At 39.9% G+C, this 18,479-nt stretch overlaps 1 protein-coding gene across 1 annotated transcript in view; it reads left to right on the plus strand.

Annotated features, from left to right (window-relative positions):
* The window catches only part of adamts3 (ADAM metallopeptidase with thrombospondin type 1 motif, 3), a 152,613-nt gene that overhangs the window by 32,806 nt on the left and 101,328 nt on the right, over positions 1-18,479 (plus strand). The gene's annotated exons all lie outside the window — the stretch shown is intronic.

The raw sequence follows: 18,479 nt of genomic DNA on the forward strand, positions 1-18,479 counted from the left end.
AGCTAACTGCTATCTGCAAGCGGAAAAACTAGTCCAGAGATGAAATAAAACCACTTGACAATGTGCCTTCACCAACTCAAAGTTCATTAGCTATATTATACTTTAACACCTCCTAATTTCCTTCTCAAAAAGCTGATGAAAGTTTAGCTGCCCACGTCTGAAGGGAGCGCCACCGCCCATTAAGGCCACACATGTCAGAATAACAACAAGCGCTCCTTTTCTTCGACTTTCATAGGAGGGGGGTTGTCACAGGGTTGGCCACAGTCAGCCCTGTAAGCAAACAGGACCGCTGCAGCACCGCTCGCCACAGCTACCCCGTGCTGTGAGGCTGTAGTGGAAATGCATTTCATTGTGGGCTGACTTAGCAAGGTGTGGCTAAAGCGGACCGAACCAGGCTAATGGAAACACCCTAATGGTTGGGTCAAGAAGGAAAAAAAAAAAAAAGAGAGCTAGACGGAGAGGTTGAAACCTTGGCTCCTTTCTCACCTCCGCACAGCTGACCAATTGGTGTGAAGTGGGTGTGAATGTAAGATTGTCAGTTTGGAAGCTTACAGAAATGGTCTGAAAGGTGTTAGTGGGAGGAGGTGTCTGAAGCTATTCAAGCGTCCAACAAGCAGTTCTGTTGGAACCTGCTGCTACAAATACAGTTAGTACTCTTTAGCATAAATGATTATTTTTGACCTGAGGAGCAGAATGTAAATAGATTTTAACGGCATCTCACGGTCTTCATTGATGACTCAGGTGTTGCAGTGTTTTACGGAACATGTGGAACATTTGTCACATGATAACAACAGGATGAGCCTCCTCCATTCGCAGATAAAAATCTGTGAGTGAGCAGACCTTTGAGTTTAGATTTGTGTGTCACACAAATGACTGCTTCTAAAGCTGCTGCTGCTACTTCTACCAAGGCTGTTACTGCTTCTTCTGAATACCCATTTTGCCCTCTGTTTAGTCTAAACAAATGTCACTGTTTCTGCTGACGGAAACAAGTAATGCGTCATATCCACTGTGAAGCAGAGCTGTGCCCAGAAATGACTATGAATCCTTTCAACCACTGTGTATTTAGGAATAACAAATGTTGAAGCGTCAATGAAGAGGCAATGGTTGAGTCACTTTTATCGGCTATAAGGAGAAGAAAAACTTATTGTAGATTAAAATGTCACTCAGTTTGAATGTAAAAGAACACATTTAAACTTTTATAGAGCCTGTCAAAATGTAGAAGAAACACTCTGTTGGGATTCGCAATCAATGTGCTCGGTTCAGTCATGGTCCATCTGGATGTGACTGTGGTGTAAACAGAGCTGAAATACTGGTTTTGAGCCAGAAAGGCTGCATCATCATGGGAATGATGTGCATATGTATGCTCTCTTAATGAATGCACAGTAATGTCAAGTGTGTCACAGGACTCTGTCACAGCAGCTTCTGACAGACTCGCTAAGTGTTGCATTTCCTTTGACATATCTAAACAAAATCATCTGCCAGAGGAGATATTTGCTCTGATCGCTGTTGTGGAAACCACTTTCCCTGTCATTATGCCATCACAAACTGAAAACTAAAGAAAAGTAAACCCAAAGACAGAGCCAAGATTGCTCAGGCAATCAGCTGCTCAGTTTCTAATTCCACTATATTTTAGCTTCTAAACCCGCCACCCTCCCTCCAAAGCAGGCTGGCACACAACCTGTGAAATTTTCTGTGTGAATATTTATTTGCCTTGGAGTTTTGAGCAGTGTAAAATCCCAAAGGGATTTTGGCATGATGCTGGCTGTATTTTTAATCACATGTTATTCATTTAATACCTTGTGGAGCATCTGAATTCATAAGAAAAAAAGGAAAAAAAGATTTTTGTTTATTAAAGTTTGTCTCAAAACAACTCCCAAAAACCTTGAGGAGCAGCTATTGGTGCTTATATTCAGTATTCCTTTGCCATATAAATATTTCACATTTGTACATTTCTCAACTATAAGCATTGGAAATGCCACACTAATTTAAGTTGTCCACGCTATTGGCTGTTTATGATCATCTCACCGGGGGTGCAAGAACTGCACAGTTCTTAATTTGATCGCTAGGAGATAACAGGAATCCAACAGGGAGAAATACATAAAATCCTGGAGGATATAAACACAACAAGTCTGTCACAATCAATGAAACCTGCGCTGAGGTTTCATTGTATTTGAATTATTGATAGAGAAGAAAACAAGACTCAGTATGGAGCTACACTGATTGCAGCGATCACAGGAGGGTGTTGGTATGTGCAGTATTGTCATGAAATCCTGTGGATGTATGTAAATGAAAGTTATTCTTTCAGGTGCAATCAGTATGTTGTCACATGGAGAAGCTTTCCATCCCCCTAAATGACAGGCAGAAGATCAGCCAATTGTCTGAAATTAAATTTGAACATATTTTCACTTCCGAACACATGAGGAGATCAGATGAAACATGAGATGTCCATGTTTTCACTCGGTTTAGAGAAAACTGGACTCCCCACTGTTACACCTTTTTCTTCTTGTGCCTCTTTGAAATGAAGCATCACAGAAGAGCCATGTGTGGTAAACATGTTGTACACATGTTGTATACAACATGCTCATGTACTGATTTCATCCTTAAAGAGTCTCCTTACTCAACAGTCCAACCCTCATCCTACTATGTAACATACAAGGTCTACCGACTGGGGTCCCTGGGGACCCCAAAAATAAACTACTGTAAGAAACAACCAGCATAACAAAATGTTAACTTATGTCTTCTCAAAATGTTATCAGATATGTAATTAGGGAAGTTACAGTTCATTTCCGTAGTGTGTAAAACAAAAATATATACTTTTCTTTAATACAAATTGCAGCTTTTATCCTAAGAAGAAACTTTCGACAAAGCCTTCAAAATGACTGACAGTGTGCCTCTACCCCCCCCCCCCCCCCCCCCCCCAATAGTGTGTGATACTTTAAATTAGGACGCATGGCAAACATGAACTCATTAATTAGTTCAATCTATTAAAACTACATAGGTGGAATCGAGTTCTTTTGACTGGGGACCCCAACACATTGGTATTTTTTTAAAAACCAATAATTAAAACAGAAAGAGAAGAGAATGATATGAAGTCAGTAGGAACAAATTGATTGACAAAGTCATGAAAAATTGGAATGATAGAATAAAGCACCTGTGGTATCTGCGGGTATCTTAATTGGTAGAATTGAGGTTAAGGCAGCCTGTTGTTGCCAACATGAGAAGTTAACAAGTGCAGCTTTCTTCATTTTTACCAGAATATTGTTTCATTGGATATGACAGTAATCCAGAAGACACATAAAAAACAATTCTAACTTCTTCTCTTGACTAATAAAGGGTTAAAAGTGATGCAGGTATAGGTGCTGTGGATGATTATTCAGCCTGTACAGCAGGGTGTTCTGGGCCTCGCTCCCTTCTTGTGATATTTTGGTGTTGATTGGATTTCATACCTTGAACCAATCTAGTCTCTATCGTGTCCTTTGACTAGAGGATTGGAAGATTGATTTTCCAGGCTCACTCTGTGTGATGTCAGTGGATGAGACATTTCTCCCTTCTCTTAACAAGCACCGCTGTGATGCTTCTGGGCAAAGCACGTCTTGCCTTTAAGGAGCTGCTCTGTGGGTGAAATTAACCAAAGCTGCTGTACTCGGCAGCTTCGAGGTGTGACTGAGAAGATTTAAGGGCACTTTCCTAAAACTGTCTTTCATGTTGTATTTTGCTACCTATGTGTGTCTAATCTCTAAAAGCCCATGACTCTCCTCGGATCTCCATGTAAAGATTTATCATGACATTCCATGTATTTCGCTATAAGGAACTGAATACTTCAGTGACTTTCACATCTGAAAGGGTTGGATAAACACATTTGTACAGGCGTGACCTTTAGTGCTGATCATACTGTAGACAAGACACAGTGTGTGTGTCTGTTTACCATTCTAGGAACTGATGGTATGCAGCCTCACTGTTGTCAGTGATACTGAATAGTTTTCTGTGAGCTTACATGAGCCACAGTACTGGTGTCCTGCAGGCAGTGGAAGATAAGTCAACAGGCACAATGAACAGGCTTCCCAGGAACAGACGGGCAGAGCAGAAGCTTAGAAAGTGTTGCCACCTCTTACAATCTTCCTGATCTTGGTATTTTGGTGGTTAAAGTTGTTTCAGCACCTCTTAGTTCCTGTTGAGGGCTGAGAGTCAGACTGTGACGTGTGATGTTGTGGAAACTGCTCCTCTGTGGCAACTGGCTTCCCAGTGACGAGAAAGTTTGTCAGTTTTACTCAAACAGTTGCCATTTTTTAAAACTTGCTAGACTTGTGCATGTTGTCGACACCTGAATAAAGTGCATCATCTTTCGTAATCCTGCTATCCATTTTCTGCTGCTTATCTGGGACCGGGTCACAGTGGCAGCAGACTGAACAAAGTAACACAGACATCTTTTTCCGTGGCAAGCCCTCCAGTTCCTCCAGGGGGATCCTGAAGCGTTCCCAAGCTGGATGAGATATTTAATCCCTCCTGTGTGTTGTGGGCCTGCCCCGGGGTCTCCTACTAGTTGGATGTGCATGGAACAGCTCAAAAGGGATGCAGCCAGGTGGCATCCCGATGAGAAGCCCAATCCACCAGACCTGGCACCCTGAGCAGCTGCTGAACTCGGAGCTCCCCCCCGGATGTCTGAGCTCCTCACCCTATCTGTACGGTACTTGCTCAGGTGTCATCACATGATTTAAACCTTCATTAAATGATTTTTTTTGTCCCCTGCTTTTCAGTGAAACAACATTTACGTATCATCACCTTTTGAGTCGATATGTTGAACTTGTTAGCAAACAGTTGCTTATTTACACACCCAGGAGTTACGGAGCAACATGATCATTTACTGGATTCGTGTTTCTGTCCACCTGGTGAATGTTAGTCCAATATTCACTTTCCTTTAGCTCTGTTTTTACTCTCTACCAACTCCTCAGGGAAATATCTGGCTCTTTAGCTGCTAAATGCTCCACTATGTTCACCAGCTGGCTGCTAACTGTGTCTGTTTGCTGTTTGGAGCTGGTAGTAGTGTACAGTGGGTTTTTAGAGCTGCCTGCAGCGGCTGAAAACAACACTATGAGAGCGCTGAGAGTGAACCATCGACAGTAAAGTTGCATTGTTGTTTGATACATTGTTTTGATTAAAAATGTCAATTATAGCCACTTTAAATACAGAACTTCAGTCATCTCATAAGAGTTGGTTGTATATGTGGGAGCATGGTGAATACCTTCTTTGGTCTTTCTCTGTCCAGTGGCTCCTGGTGGACGACCTTTGACATCTTCTCAGCTGATGAAAGTGATGTCAAGTCTTTCTTTGTGGAAGATTAAAAGCCTTTTCTTCTGGTTTCAGGCTTCCCATAAGAACCTGTTAAAACCTGGCTGCAGGGATTTTCTCCCTTTCAGCCACAAGAGCATCATCGTGATAATAATAAAAAAATAATAAAAACAATATAACATACATACACACAAACACATCAGTGTTTCCCCTACATTCATTCAGCAGCAGTGCACCGCCGCTGCTAAAATTTCACACGATAATTAATATCAACGGGCTACTAATGATTTTTACTCGCACAATAACACCCTATGTTATTGTGGAATTGTTTTGAGTCATCCTCCCTCTCTTCATTCTTCAAAGGAAATCTATGTGAAAGGTACAAGAGAAGTGGAGCTCCGTTAAGGAATAGGGCAGTGCGTAATGTGTGTGTGTGTGTAGTGAGAGTTTAAATGAGTGTGTGTAGGTGAACGAGTGGCAGAAAAGTGATGGTGAATGCGAGCGGAGCAGAGGAAAAGTTTGGTAAGTTGTCAATCTGGCAGTAAATGTACAGTACAGGCTGCCGTGTGTTAGTTAATAAATGCTGCAGCTCCTCATGACCAAGAAAATACTCGTCTGTCAAAGGCCCTGAAGTTAGCAACAACGCATTAGCCTAACCTGACCAGGCTCACTTAAGGTGGACCAACCTTTAAGGTGGACCAGCGATTCTCATTTCAGTGTCAATCTCAGCCGCTCTTTAATAGAGAACAGGGAAATGTCTGGCTGATGAACGTCTTTCAGTTTTTGATGACACACCCCCAAAACTATGTGAACAAGGGGCGTCCACATACTTTTATAGCATGCTTTATAACTGACTTTCCCTTGCAGCTTATGGTGAGGGAGTATCCTCAACCTCTGTTAAGGTCACATAGACTATGGGAATCGTAACTGTTTCGGCCTCGCCTATAACAAAAGATTATCCCGCCGCTTGTGGAACGAGATTCTGAGTAAATAAATCTTCACCTTTTTGCTTAATTTCTCAGTTTTAACAATTCGGCTTGTAGAAACGGGATTCTGCTGACACTCCTGAAAGTAAAACAGCCGAGAGCATTTTCTGTTTCCCCATAAAACAAATTTCTGTGATATGAGATGCCAAAGAAAGCAAATAAAAGCCAGAGGATTACACACAGAAAGGTGCTAATAATCATCCAGAACATTGTTTCTTTACAGAGCTCCACTGGATCAACACTTTGATTCATGGAAAAGATTTTTATCTGAGAAGAGCTCTTACAGATCATACTGTTGTCTATGTTTGAAGGTTTAGAAATTTAAGATCAAACTGTACTAGCCAACAGTGACAGATCATTTATTTATTCTGCTTTTTTTTTTTTTTTGTAGTTGACAATTAAATTCAGATGAGACGGTGCTTACTTCACATTATCTTATACAGTTAACGTTCAAACTTAATTCTCGACCTTGGAAACAGCAGCTTACAGTGGATTAAAAGCTCCAGAACAGCTAATAAATGGACCTTGTCACAGACCGCGATTGTTTTCTCAACTGCAGTATCAAAGGTCAAGAATGAACTTTGAACCTCGGCTTTTTCACTCCCTTTATTTACGTATCTTAGCCAGGCATGCCACGTATTGCACATTATTTTCCAGATAAGACGGGATACTCGGAAATGCCGTCAGTTTGCATGTCGCGCACGCACATCTTTCATGTCCAAATGCTGAGTCCTAAAAATTGTAGATGCTTTCTGTAAGATGCTCCCTTAAAAACAAACAAAGAGCCAATCTCTCTTTCTGAATGTAATAAAGAAGAATGTTTTTTAAAAAGAGCATTTTACAGTGTTGCAAGTCTACCACAGAAAAACTGTCCTAGAACATGTACAGCACAACTTGCAAATTGATGGCACTTCTGAGTAGCTCAACTTTTCTGGAAAATGACGATATGTGGCATGTCTGCATGAAATGTAGTGCTAAAAGCCTGTAAATAAAGGGAGTGAAACCTGAGCAAGAGAGCCACGGGGTTAAAAGCTGAGGTTCAAAGGTCATTCTTGACCTATGATGCTGCGAAAGATAACAATCATGGTCTGTGACAAGGTCCATTTAGTAGCTGTTCTGGAACTTTCAATCTGCTGTTAGCTGCTGTTTCCAAGGTCAAGATTCAAGTTTAACATTAACTTACTTTATTTTCTGATTTTTTCATGGTGTGCAGGATCTATTGCTGTCAAAATTATATGAGATAATGTGATGTAAGCATCATTTGATAGAATTTAGAATTTTCTGTTAAGGATGATTATTAGCACCCCTCCATGTGTCAGTTTGTGATAACATGAGTTTTTTTTTCCCAGTATGTCCAGTGGTTTTCAACACATCAAAATATCTGTATAAGAAAGGATAGAGGAGAGTGCCATTGTTCCAGGAATATAAGAATCATGTTGATAAGACAGTATGAGCCTTAGTAAGAAAATATGAACAGATTTTGTCACTCTGAGGTTATTTATTTATTTTTACTTCTATTTGCAGGATAATCATGTTTTATTAGTCAATGTTTGTTTACATTTTGGCAAATTTGCACCACAAAAAGTCATGTTGAATTAGCTACTGGCAGTTTCTGTTAACACTGTAACCACAAATGTACAGATAAAAAAAACACAGGAAAGAAAACTTATAAACATGATGATTATCAGCGGAGACAGTCATGGCTGGAGGCGTTATGTTTTCAGGTTTTCTGTCTGTCCCGTTCTTGTGAACGAGATATCTCAGGAACGTCTTGAGGGAATTTCTTCAAAATTGGCACAAATGTCCACTTGGACTCGAGGATGAACTGATTAGAATTTGGTGGTCAAGGGTCAAAGGTCACTGTGACCTCACAAAACAACAAATACCAGTTTTGGCCATAACTCAAGAATCCATTTACTAATTATGACAAAGTTTCACAAAAATGTCTAATGAGATAAAATGATGGAAGTGATGACATTTTATTATCAAAAGGTCAAAGGTCAACTTCACTGTGACATCATAATGTTCTGCAAAAACACTTTTCTGGCGATTATTCAACGCCATAACTCAGGAACAGAAGAGTAGACTGGGACCATATTTCACATTCGGTCGGATACTGGATTGGTGACACTAATCTCGGTTCCCACCTTGAAACTGTGTTGATTGTAAAGATCTTCTGTGCTGCCGGGTTGAAGATGTGTGTGAAGCATCCCTGTTTTAGAATTTGATGCTTCTTTGCAGCAACACGTATCTAAAGCATCGTCTACTGTCATGGCTACAACTTTCTGCTCCATCAGAATCAGCTTTACTGGCCGAGCATGTGAACACATACAAGGAAAATACACTTAATACCTTTTATTAAATTCCTTCAAAGTCTTCTCTATAAATATTATATGAGTCTGGACAGACATGGATGTAAACTGCAACTTGACTGGTTGTCGGAGGCATACAACCTTGAGGCGGTATTTCTACTTATTGACTTTTTTCTGTGATTGACATCAAAGACGTTGATATCCTTGAAAAGTGTTGCACTGAATTCACATTGAATATACAAGAATATGCGTACTATGTGTGTTCAGATTTGACTCTGGGAATAAGGAGTGTAATTTTTTGTACAAATTGCATCAATCATCCTCGAAGGGTTAAGCTAAAAATGTATGAGGAGTTCTTAAAGTGCTTTGAAAAAAATGGAAGGTTGAATATCTGCTATTCCAGGATATCAGGGCAACTTTATCTGCCAAAATAGTTCCTGAACAACAACCACACCTCAATCCTGTAGGCATGACGAAAGTAGAAGATTCCCATCCTAAGAGCACACTCCCCCCGGGTGGTAAATACTCCCCGGTTTTCCCTGAGGACTCAAACAGACACGCACACACAAACACAAAAAAAAAAGCAGAGATGCTCACTGAGAGTAAAATAGTTTTCTGGAGCCAAACTGATTCAGGTACAAACAAATGAAAAACGTGACTGGAATCACAAAATAGAAGGGTTTTCGATATTGCGGTGATAAATTGACACGTCTGACTGGACAGTGTTGTCTCCTTCTCCTTCTGTTCTCCTCCTCGGTGGATGAGAGGAAGTCTCCTGGGCGCACACACACATGAAAGACTTCCTGTCAAGGTAAAGGGTGTGGAGGAACATTTTCAATTCTCCTGCTTTCACCCAGCTTTCGGCCATATGCCGCTGTTTCTCCTTTGGGAAGCCTTTGTAATTTCCACAAACCCTCAGTGTGTTTGAAAAAGCCATTGTGAATAGATCAATCAATCTCTCTGGATGCTGAGAAGCTACTCGATACAAGAAAGCTAGATTTAGTTGTAAGTAGGAATCCGGTTGGGAATTAGACTTGACTTTTTTGTCATCTCTCCATTGAATGCTGATATTGACAGAAATTATAAAACCATATATTTGTACACCTTTTAATATTGTTGGGGTCTATATGGATTAAAGTGGCACAGATTTTGTTGCCAGATATTTACATACTATAGATGTTTGATACTTCTTTACTATAGTGGCTTTAACTTTTCTGTGTAAATCTTCTCGGAGAATTTATCCATTTCGGAGTTGAGACGGGACACTTGTGGTGAACTTGGAATTAAGTTGCTGACCGTTCTAACTCTTTGATAGTATTTGTCCTTTGAAACTGAGGTGCTTTCAAGCTTTGTGATGGAAGTTTGAAGTCTGTTTTTTTGGGGGGGGGTTTTGGCGACGTTTATTTCTTCCTTGAAGTCCGAATAAACTGCCTGGATGCGAGTGTCAATCTCCTTGCTTGTCTGTTTTGATCAAGGTGACTTCTTGGTGCAATGGTCCAGGGTCTCATGTCCAGGCGAGTCCAGGGTCCGGGGTCTGGAGTTGAGCCTTGTTCTTGTACATCTTTTTTCGGTTTTGTTTACCCCATCTCTCGACCTGTGTGTTGTTAACTAGCTAACTTTTGTCCCTGTGAGTGCGTCAGTTAGTCAGAAATTTAGTTTTGTGTATTTAAAACATTTACGCCGTCAAAGCTATTGGAAAACAGTGTTTCACTCCTGCATCGCTCTTGGCATGTATGAGGGTAGAGTATAATATTTCTATATCAGCAATAAAATACTGACAATAAACAACCAACTGCTGTAATACAAGCCTATAAAATTAAACAATATGTAAAAATGATTTTGGCATGACTCACAGTAAACTGTGCTTAGGATAGAAATCAACATTTTGAAGAACCATCATGTTTGCACCAAATCTGAAAGAAAAACATGTAGCATTTTAACATAAAATAATCTTTACCTCATGAATTTTGAGAGATTGATATAATTACCTTAACTAAGCCAGACCTGAAGAGATGATTTACAGCCTCTTATCCCATCCTGATAAGTATGGCTCTTACATGTGAATTTGCTTTGTGTTCAGTCTGAAAATTACCTACAACATGATGATCCTCATCAACAAAGCCAAAGAGAAGCATCCCAGAAAAGACACAACCAAGACGGATTTGTTGTATGTTGCAACAGGAAGGTAGAAAGTGAAGAAAGGGTCGTGTCGTCTTAAGTTTGAGAAAGACTCATCCAGACAATACCTCTGACACTTAAATATGTAAAAACAATTATACCAAGTTATCACTTTGATGTTAATATATAGGGCTGCAACTAATGGTTACTTCCATTATCAATTAATCTGTCAATTTTTTGATTAATCCATTCATAGTTTAGCTTATAAAATGGTGAAAAATGTCCATCACAATTTCCCAGAACCTAAGAGTCCAAAACTTTTTATTACAATAACATAAAACACACAAAAACAGCAACTTGCCACATTTTAGAAACTGGAACTGATCGATTATTAAAATTGTTTGCAATTAATGTTCTGTTGATTAACTGATGTATTAAAAAACTAATAGTTTCAGCTCTAAAGACACATAGAGGTTTAAAATAATATCTGGAGCAGCATTGTTAGTCAAGTTATCGCACACGCATGTAAACAATCACACAATTTTTCATTCGAACATGCAGTCGGTATTCTATACACTCACATACAGTAATGTATATGTGAGTGTATATTTTTCAATATCCCCGCATATACACACTCACTCTGAGACAATCATGCTGACAGATGGGTGAGTGTGATTCCCGAGGAAATGAGAATTACAGTGAGAGCAAATGTCTGGACTCCTCAGTATGCCCCTGAGATCTGATCTCCTGTTATCTGGCCTGACGCCCAGGTGAGGGATTCACCCTTTGCAGCACTTGGATATTAGGTTTTATTTTCACATGGTAGTGAAAATAGAGGGAGAAACTCATGTCTGAGGGTGTATCAATGACTTTCACAAACTGGTGGAACTCAGGGAAAAAATAAGCCGAGCTCTCTGAGAGAGACAGAGAGAACGGTGGGGAAAGAAAAAAAAAAAAGATAGACTCGGAGAGAGAAAGGGTACGGTAAAGGAAAATAGTGATTTATATTTGTCACACAGATGTGTTAAGCAGAGTGGGGGCTGGCTGAGTGTGGAGGAATTTGGTGAGCTGGCAGGAATGAAAAACATTCAAAGAAGGAAGAGACAAAAAAAGCAAAATAGAATAGTCTTTTAGCACATAATCCTGCTAGAATTTGCCTGAAAATGTGATCTATTAGGGGGAGGGGAGTGAGTAAACTGAAGACTCATTCAGTCTATTTGGCAACAGAAGACAAGTTGGAGTAAAATGTTTTCATTGCTGCCAAGCCGCTTACTACTGTAATTATTAAGCTAATCACTATTACCGCAGGAAACTCACAAATTCAGTGGAAGTAGAGACAAATACGAGTACTGTTTAGTGTTGATTAAATGTAAAGCCTTCCTATTTCCCCCCTGTTGGATCTACACGTTATGGCGCAGTCCAGAGGCAGGTGAGAAAATGTATGCAGAAGAAATTTCACTGGCCCATTGCAGCTGGCAGGAAATTGATTCTGAGGTTTGGTCGGGTAATTACTTCATATATTGTAGTTAGGTTCCTCTTGAATTGTGGCTAGCCCAGGCAGAGGGAAATGAATGACTTAAACTGCTCAGTGAATGTGTGCAGCGCAAAGTAGGGCACGTGTGCTCAGCAAACCTTCCCTGGATGAAAGGGTTTTTGCAAGGTGCCTGTGTGCTTAGCTTTCTCTTTATGCTTTTGTGTGTGGGGGGGGGGTTGAAGGTACGCTGCTTGGCCCCTTCTTTTTCCCCTCACTTCGAATGGAGATACTGTACTCGGTTGTGAGAGGATCACCAAAGCCGTTTCTCCGCTCCGGTCTCAGGATTCCTTTGATTTCCAGGAGGAAAAGCTCCACAAAGGCTTCCAGAGGTCTGCACCAATCCAGGGATGTCGCTGAAAGATGAATGATGTTTGACCATCTGTTTCCAGGTGAAGCAGACTGAAGAAGAGCTTCTTTCTCTCTGCAAGGGTTTTATTTCTGCCAGAGAGGGAATTAGAACGTTATGTCACTTGCTGGCTATTGTAAGATATGGTACTATTAAGTAATGCAACCTTAAGACATATCACAAAGTAGAGGATGACTGGACGAGGTTGCCAGCCAAGTGGTTAAGAGAACTTGTGAAGGTCAGTTGTTAGATACCTGAGACCAAGTGGCACAATCTGCAGGAAGAATGAACGGTCACTATGCTTGTTGGAGGCATGGCACCTCCAACTGCTTAAGAGGAGCTTCTTGGTTGTCATTAAGAGACAGTTTGTTTACTGTAATTAACAAATTCAGAATTGCCGACAACATCCCAGTTGTACTGAACTGATACTAAGCACCTCAATGTACCAATCACAACATGAAACACAGATGAGATGTAGTTCCTCACAGGACCAGGTAACAATAAAAATAAAACTAGCGCTTTAGTCATTGAGTGCCTGCATCAACATTCATGTTACAAAGACACTCTGTCAAAAGATGTTTCTATTGGGATGCGTAACTGACACTTGGTTTCAACTTGCTGTTGAATAATAAAGAAGCACAAACAAGCATGCATGAATTTGTTGGTCAAAGCTATAGGGCTGCAACTAAAGATTGTTTTCATTATCGATAAATCTGGTGATTTCATTTGATATGATAAACTGCTTTTTTTTTTTTTAGAATGGCAGAAAATTGTGAAAAGTGTGGATCACCGTTTCCCAAAGCCCAAGGTGCAACCTAAAATGTCTTGTTTTGTTCCGACTGCCAGTCCAAAACCTAAAGATATTCAGTTTACTATCATAGAGGAATGAAGAAACCAGAAAATATTCACCTTTAAGAAGCTGGAATCTCTTTCCTATTGGTATCTCTGTCCCACATGACACGGATACAACATCAGCTGCACGCTGAGCTAAATGCTAACGTTAGCATGTTAACAAGTCTACAGTTAGCATGCATGTTGTTAACACTAAACCTACTTTTTTTAGTGAGTAAATTATATGCTCAGTCACTTTATAACACCGAGTCATCATCAGTTGTGTCTGGTTTTAGTCTTGAATGTTCAGTTCTTGGCATTTTGAAGTGCTGCTCTGTGACCATTAGCCTCAACTTTACAGCTTTCTGTAGAGTCCAGCTGTTTGGCCACACAGCCAGCAATGTACAGTATATGTCAAATTATCATCAACCAAGTGTAAGATGTCTGACTGAGGACAACCCACAATTTCTTGTTTAAAGATGTGATGCATCTCATATTAATGGCATTATTTAGTTACAGCTTCTTGAACCTTCTGGCTGTCACAGTTATTGATGTAAAGCCAACACTGGAGCTTGCCAGCTGTTTTCTGTCATTTGTTTTGGTTCATTTGTGCCCCGATGAACTTCAGTCCTGTTAACTGAATCACACCATCGACAGCAGCATCTTTATTTTAAGATATAAAACCACATTTGGGTGAATAAAAAAGGTGTGTATGTGATGCTGATATCTAACATATTCTGTATTTTGTTCATAACAGTCGGTGTACTTTCTGCACAGCTCAGTGCTGCAAAGAAAGAGCTTATGAACTAATTCGCTGCTCTGCCTGCTGGGCCGAGCTCTATTTAAGGAAGAGCTTGTGTTCTGTGACATCTTGTGATAAAGGCAAATTAATCTTCTGAAGAATCTAATAGCTTTTCTTATTTCCCTCAGTCTCGCTGTAATTTCACTTCCTTGTACCTGCTCTTAGAAACATAAAAACATATCACTCTGCCCTTTTTCCTCCTCCTTCAAACATGATTGAGCTAGACCAGGAATTCGTAGAGAAGGAACATCACCATCTGATTTCTATTGTCAGGACGAAAGGCATGTGTTTTAAATGTCATATGTGGATGTGAGAGGTGTGTTTAGTGGAAGGGAAAGCAATTAACCTTTTGCAATTCATGTTTTTTCTTTTTTTGTGATCCAATTTTCTCTTTTATTGACATTTTTTTTATAGAATGAAAAAAAGACATTCTCGAAATGAGTAACAAGAATGCAGACAATCAGTATCCAAAAGAAAAAGTAGTAGTAATAAGAAAGAAGGACAAGCGTTGAGCAGGTCCAGCAGGACGACTCACATCACAGACATCTTACCATCTTTACGTTGGCTTCCCATCAAGTTTAGGATTCATTTTAAAGTTCTTGTTTTCACATATAGAGCTCTGCACAGTCAAGTCACTCGTGTACATCTCTGACCTGCTCCATCCTTATATCACCATTAGGTCTTCTGACCAGAGCTTACTGGTTTTCCTTCATGTGTGGAACACTCTTCCTATAGACACACGATCTTCGGTCTCTGCTTCTCATTTGTTTAAACTGGCCTTTGTCTTGCCTCATAATGTTTAGTGTGTGTGGTTTGTGTGTTGTTAAGGTGTGTTGTTGCTTATGTTTTATTGTTTGTTTATGTTATTTTGTCTTATATTGTACTGCTCGTATGGTCTTATTCTTTAACAGTTTTACTCTCGTGAAGCACTTTGTGACCTTGCTCTATGAAAGGTGCCATATTAAATAAACTTTACTTACTTACTTACTCTAATGTGTTGTAAACAGTAATAATTTTAGCAGTGTGCAACCCGTCAGGAGGTGTGTGTGTGTGATGCCTGAATAAAAATTTAACCACAGAGGCTTTGAAGTCTTCTGCAGACTCTCAAGGCTCAAAATCAATGCAGTGTCCAGAGATAAAACACAAGTTTAATGCAACACCAGACACTCCTCCCCTCCGCAGTGTCATTAGCAAAGTAAATAACTTTAATGAAGCTGATTGTGCTCCGTCTGATATTTCTGCATACCTCTTTGCACGATGAACCAGCAGATCCGGAAGATATTTTCCACATTGCCTCGTGTCTTAAGAAGTATGAACCCTGAATGCGTCTGATGAGTTCTTTCCATTTGAAACCTGGTGATAATTAGTAACTCCGGCCCAAGCCAAGGATCTGGAGGATGGAAAAGACCTTGGGAGCATTGAGCAATATTTTGAATTAAGAAAAAAAAAAAAAAAAAAAAAAAAAGCTCAGTTGTGTTCTCTCACTGTGAATCATCTAGTTGCTTTCCAAAAGTCACATGGCAGCTGGAAGGAGCTCGTGAGCATCTCTTTCTGCTTTCTTCGTCTTTCCATCCAGTCTGCCTGCTAGCTAGAGCCAAATACTTTAAATTCCTGTTGCTTGTTGTGATACTACATCCACTATGTCCTCTAGATGCTCATCAGCAGTGTCTTTCCGGAGAAATAATGATCCATAGCAAAAAAAAGAGAATAAATAGGATTGCAGCTGTTAGTGTGTGTTTAACATTCCTGTTGCAACACTTGAGGCGTTTTCACACCTATAGTTTGTTCGCTTCGGTCCGAATCAGGTGATGAGTTGCTACTTTGTTGCATTTGCCCTTTTGGTTCGGTTTGGTTTAACAAAATTTCAAGCGAACCAAAACGTATCGACAAAAGCTCAGTCTAGAGACGAATGTGTTGGGTTTAATTTGCCAGCGCTACAGTTTCACGTCGGCATCCTTCCGCATATAACCGACACTTGCAACACCCACACACACACACACACACCAATATACAGTATAACCAACAACTGACGTTTACCGACACACACGTGCTCTCATTCTGTGGGAAACACACGTTATGCGAAAGGGAGCACGTACACATAAGTGACCGATGCTTCCTGCAGTTGGGTCGGATGACGTTCGTACCACAAACGAACCGTACGAGAGCTCGTTTGTAACCGGACCAAGACCACCTCTTCAACAATGTCTGGTTGTTTTGGTCCACACCTGAGTGCCATTACTGTGTTCACACCTGCCCAAACGCACCTCACCAAAGGGGGTAAACGCTCCAGGCTTCGATTCAACCGATCTAAACAAGGCAGGTGTGAAAACGCCCCAAGTTTTTTTATTGCCTGACTGAAATGTCTTTGCATTGTGTAAGAATCTGACAGCTGCAACAACACTGCCCATATGTCTGGAAATTACAACATGCACATCAAAGAAATAGCCCAGTTCTAGTCATGTGATATTATATTAAGGGTTGCTGTTGAAAGTGCTGTTTGAGGTGGTTGCATTTAATCTCAAAAACTGCTGTCTCGGTTGTAGTGATCAGTAGGAGGATTTGTAGGGTTTGTAATTCAGATCCTTGTGGTAAGTGACTGTCAGACGAAGAAAGAAGAAATCTGTTGTTGTATATACCACTTCTTGTTACTTGAAACATTAATTTATTGAGGTTTATAATCAAAAGTCTTTTGTTTGACAACATAATTTAAACACAGGATACTCTCACTAGCTATTTCTGGAGCTTTCAACTGCATCTCAAAGTCTAACATCACAGGATTTGCTAAGTTGTCATCTATCACTGATGAAAACACTGTTGAAAGCTCGGGAAAAAACAAACATGGACCTTCTGTTAATATAATTATGTCAAACTATTTCTAAGGTCAAAGATGAACTTTCACACTCTAATATTGCGATATTCATCGATGAAACGTGACATACATGTGCATATATACATACATGATATTATTGCTTGCACAGAGCATGATGGGAAAGGGAAAGTAGCAGCAAGTGATCCAACACCTGAGATCTGTCATGAGTTTAATCAAAGGTGTTATTTCCAAGGAGGATGGGAAAGACATGCCCCCCCCCCCCCCGCCTCCGCTTTCACAGTTTCATTATATTTCATCTCTCTGAACAGGGTCCTCTGACTGTCCAGCTGTCATAATCTTGATGAGAGGAGAGAGGAGGTGATAAAAACAATGATATGCTCATTTATGTTGCCTTCAAATATTACCTGGTGCTCGTGGAAATAGAGGTGCAAAGTGGGCGGAAAAAAATAAATCACATACATTTTTTCCCCATAGACAACTTTCTTCTATGACTTGGATCAGCGTGAAACTCTGGAGGTTTAATCATCAGTACAAACGATGAACAACTATATTAGGAAATATTCGCTTCTTTGATAAAAGGTCAAAGATATAAGTGTACATGTGTACATAAAAAAACTTCAGAGTACACGTTAACTACGAATCTGAAGGTACATTTCAGCAACGGTTTACAATTTAACTTCTGACTGGCTTTTCCAAGTCAGCAACTGCAACCGAGGCGCGTACATATTGTGGTATTTGGAGTATTATAGATCAATGTATGACTCTTATAATATACATGAATCAAAGAAAAGGTTGTAAAGGACAGTGCTCTTTGTGATAAAGATGGAAATACAACATTATCATAGTATCAGGTCTCCTTCAAGGAAACTACATGTGATTTAAAGTAGTTTGGGTGTGTTACTGATAGAGATTTCCACATCATTTCAATTTTTAAAATAATTTTTATGGAAAGCACCATAACCAGTTGCATCAAATGTTATTTTCTACATTGATATGAATGTGTATAAGATATGGAGGGGTTTGAAGAGTTTAATTTTAATAAATGTAAATTGCAGACTGTTATATTTATTTCTGAAGTAAAGTTGAACTCAGCTCCTGCCTGTTTGACTATTAAACCCAGTGACACATGCGAGCAAACAGACAAAATTTGGATTGAGAAGATGAAGCGTTGGTGGTGCTTGGCTCCCTCATCACTTTTTGTCTGGCTGGACTGTAACTCTGTCAGCCTGACAGGATGAACTCATCGGGGAAATTATCATCAGTGAAACCAGCTGCAGTGGTGATGAGCTGGAAAAACCAGCAGACTCTCAATCCTCTGAGAAACTGTATGCCAATATGAAAATATCTTGTTTCACATTTTATCTCTTCAGTGAGTTGGTCTTTTTTTTTTTTTTTTTTGAGGATGGGCATATATATATTATAAGCTGCAAAATG

The sequence above is a fragment of the Thunnus thynnus genome, chromosome 2 (assembly GCF_963924715.1).
Source record: "Thunnus thynnus chromosome 2, fThuThy2.1, whole genome shotgun sequence".
Lineage (NCBI taxonomy): Eukaryota > Metazoa > Chordata > Actinopteri > Scombriformes > Scombridae > Thunnus > Thunnus thynnus.